The following is a 4,227-nucleotide window of genomic DNA, read 5'->3' on the forward strand; positions in this document are numbered from 1 at the left end:
ACAAGTGAACCTTCTTCTGGAACACCTTCAGGAAGATGTTCGCAGAGCTGGCCAGAGCAAGCTGGACACTTTCAAAAGGTACTGTTGGCTTTTCCCTTCCTGATGACCCAGCCCTTCGTAGTTTGTGGCTGTTGGTATGGCAGACACATGCCTTGGAAGAAGAGGTTCAGTTCTCCCCTTCAGAGGAGAAACTTATTGCCCTCTGGCAAAAATGGTGTAGAGAAGTTGGGTTTTTTTCTGTCAGCAACAGATCTCTATGAGTTCTTTCGATGGGCAAAGCTTTTTGGGTTCTTTTCTGATGTCCTGTACGCCTTGGATGTTTTTGTCTGGGAGTGCATGAACTCCATTTTCCAGTTCGTCTTGAGCCAGGAACGTGTTTTGCCTTCTATCTACCCAGCGTTTATAAAGCTCTTCCCAGTTCTGAAACGGAGAGCAGCTGTTTTTCCATGGATTTCTAACTGCTATGGGCAGGCTCCGTTTCCACCGTCCCCAGTGGGAGAAGACCCGGTGGGGGATGAGTTGGGGCTGCCCGGCCCCCCCTGCTTCGCGGCGGGGGGAGGCGAAACTGCGCCGAGCGAAGAAGTTTTTTTTACTCTTTCTCCGGAGCCTGCGCAGACGGAACCTTCTCCTTCCCCCCCTTCTCTCTCTCCGGGGGGATGGGAGTGGGCGGTCCCGCTCGAGCCAGCGCCATTGGTGCCGCCCCTGCCAGCGCTACGTCCGCCTTCAAGACCCGCCTCACCGGCACGGCCGCCACTCCAGGCGATCCCGTCTCCGCCTCTCCAGGCAGTCCCGCCCACGGCTTCACAGGCCTCCCCGCCCCTGCCAGCGCCTGCGTCTGAGAATGCAGAAGCAGCACTTCCTGTGGCTGCTGAGTTGCTAAGCGACGACGACGCGTCTCCAGCTTCCGGCTCAGTGGAGGAGAAGATCTCTCCGGCCCCTCCGGCCCCTCTGCCGCTTCCATCGGCCTCCTCGCCGCCTCAAGCCGAGACGGTCCCTGTTCAGGATGGTGCTGGAGACGGCGCCGAACCTGCGGGACCCTCGGAACAACCCGCGGCCATTCCTACATCCAGCGGGATTCCCTCCCCAGTTCCTGTTCCGCGCCCGCTGCTTGCACAGGCTGCCCCAGTAGTCCTGCCGCTGTCGGAAGCTGTGTCCTCCGTGTCGGCGTCAGAGACTCTCCTGGAACCAGTGGCTTGTTCGAGCTCGGACCATCCCGGACCGGCTGCCCCTGCAGCGGCCCCAGCGGCTGGTCTTCCCTTCCGTGGAGCGGGGAGTGCTCGCCAGCTGACAGTGGGGGCGATGTATTTTCCTGCTTTTAAGATCAGCATTCTCGGCGGGTTCGGGGGTGGTTTTTCGGGGATTGTCCCATGGAGGCTGTCATCTCTGCCGCCTCTCTTGTGCCCTAGTGGCGGGGGGCAGGTGCATCCCGAGAGCTCTGCCTCTGGTTCCCAGCCCGGAGGGGGTGGGGATGAAACCATGGGGCGGATGAGAGGCAAACCTGCTGCGTTTGCAATGCAGAGGGAGAGGGCACAGATGGAGGAGACCATAGCTGGTTTGCTGTGGGGAACAAACATCTCCAGACCCCAGATGGGATTGCTGGGCAAGGTTTCTATTTCCCTGCTGCTGGCATGCCTCAGTGGTTTTGGGGAAAGGAAGCGTGTCACCACCCGTGCTGCCATTGTACTGGCAGCAGAGTGCAAGCCTGGGGGAATGCAGGGCCTGACTCAGGAGGTTTTTGGGCCAGGGCCAGCATTTGGCCTCTTGGTGTTTCTGGTGGTTTTGGTTCCTCTTACTGGTCCTGGTCCCCCTTTGCGGGCCAGTTTTGGGGTTCCTGGTCCATCATGGGCCAGGGCCCCCAGGGCCTTCCCTGCTCTGGCACTGCTCTGCTCTGTTGCTGCTCTTTTCTTTTTCGATCACAAAAAAAAAAAAAAGAAAAAAAAATTTTTGATTAAATAAAAAAGATTGAAAACAGTGGGCAGCAGCTCTGAAGCACTGAAGCATTTCAGGACCAAAAAGGACTCTCAGATGTCCAAGAGAAACAACTCCAGCTCATGGACTGTTCCTGAAACGATTGTAGGATTGTTTTAGTGATTTGTTAGTATTGTATATTTTACAGGTGAAGAAATTTCCTGTTCATTTCACATCAGCATTTTTTTTTTAATTTATACAATTTAGAAAGGTGAGATGTCTCAGACATTTTTTCATAGAAATCCTTTCTTTGGGACTTGTTCATTTTCTGGGAAGCTGAGGCCCCAGAAAGAGAATGTAAACAATGATTATCAGCTGCTGTGGAATGCAATAGGATGCACCTGGGATTGGTTCATGTTCCATGTGTACAATTAAGGGCCAATCACAGGGCAAGCTCTCTGGAACACAGGGACAGAAAACTCTCTTGTTTTTAGATTCCTTCTATTCTACTCTTAGCTTCGCAGTCTCTGCAAGCTCTCTCTTTATTCTTTTTAGTATAGTTATAATGTATTATATATTTTATATCAATAAATCAAGCCTTCTGATCAAGGAACAAGATTCTCGTCCTTCTCTCACCCAGTGACCTCATAAGGTCACTGTAATACTCTGGACTATTGGGGTCTTTATTGGAATATAACTGAAAATTCCTCCTCAATCTATTGAGTCAACTTGCTGGAGTCTCATCTTTTTCTTGGGTACACTTAAAGGCCAATTTGATGTTACTACTATGAGGGACAGATTCTTTTATACCTTTAATTATCAGACATCGGTAGTCTCTCATACTCCTTCTGCCTTCTTCCCAATTTGGATGCCACCCTGGATTTACTACAGGCATCTTAAGGTCCCCAGGAGGTCCTACTCTATTCTTCCTCTTCCAAATCCTTATTCCTGCTGCTCTGATCATCCTGACTTCCTCAGGACAAAAGAAGATATTAAGTATGGAGTTTAATTCCCCCCAGGTGTACATGTTAGGTCCAAGGCACTGGTCCACCTGATTTGAAATGCCCACTCGATCTTCCACTAAATTTCCTAACTCCTTTTTAAAACTCCAAACTTCCAAAGGCCATGAGTGGTGCATTTACAAATCCTACCCCTCCCAACATCCCACCCATTGGGACTTCCCTGAGGGGCATCATTTTTTTGGGTTTTGACGTCCCTGACCTAGTGTTACACCAGGGGCCATCAATACTGTTGTCAATTTGGGAAATCACCTGGAATTTAAGAGGTGGTAAGGGGACAGACACATGTGAGGAAGAAGAAGGTAAATTCATGGTACTAGAATCGGGAACTACATTTGGCGATAGCAATAAAAGGGTTGGAGAGGGAGGTGTACATGTAGTGGGGCGGGGGGAGGATGGAAGAGTAACTATAAGGATAGGTGAAGGCTCGGGTTTAGGGTTAGGAATGTTGGGAGGAGGTGGAGTTAAGAGTGCTGTTGAGGGAGAGAGTGAGGTTGCTGGAAGGGCTAAATTTGTTGCTGGGGGGCCTGGGAAAGGAGTTGGGGTAGAGGGAGAGGTTGAGGAAGGAACTGGGGTAATTGCTGGGAGAGTAGGTACAGGATTGGGGTCTTGCATAGGGGCATTAGGAGGAGGTGGTAGTGGGATTACTGTTGGAGGAGCAGGGAAGGGGTTGGGGTTTAGGACTGGGTAAGTTGGAGGAGGAGGTGGTAGGTGATCTAGGGGATCCCAGGTCTTAGTGACTGTTCTCCCTCACTTTCCTCCTTATCTTTCTCTTTCTTCTTTAATTTACAGATCTTTATGCTCCCTTCACTCACAGCCCCTCTCTGCCAACAGGCGGAATATGTTAATTGTTCTATATCAGGATTCTCTCGAGTCTGTAAATACTGGTTTGATTGGGAACACATCCATGGGTCATGAGTTCCATACCAAGGCCACTTCCCTTGTAATTTCAACTTTGGCCAAATTTCAGTATAATAATAATAATAAATAATTTTAACTTGGTCAAGGGTTTTAGTGGCTTCTTGAGAATCCCAGTGGCCTAATAATTGTCCGAGGGGACTGTCTAAGGGAATACATTTTACCTTCTTTTTTCCTTTAAGGGGGTTTCCTTCTTTACTTACACACTGACCCATCCTTAAATGAGTAAACTAAAATCTCAAATGTGCCCCTACCTGAACAGAAATCTACAGACAGGCAGCACAAATCTACAAGTACATAAAGTGTTTCTTGGCTAAACTAAATATATATAACTTTAACCCAAGCCTTCTCCCCACTCTTAATTTAACTTAAACCCTTCTTG

Source organism: Zonotrichia leucophrys, unplaced genomic scaffold (genome assembly GCF_028769735.1).
Source record: "Zonotrichia leucophrys gambelii isolate GWCS_2022_RI unplaced genomic scaffold, RI_Zleu_2.0 Scaffold_974_18229, whole genome shotgun sequence".
Lineage (NCBI taxonomy): Eukaryota > Metazoa > Chordata > Aves > Passeriformes > Passerellidae > Zonotrichia > Zonotrichia leucophrys.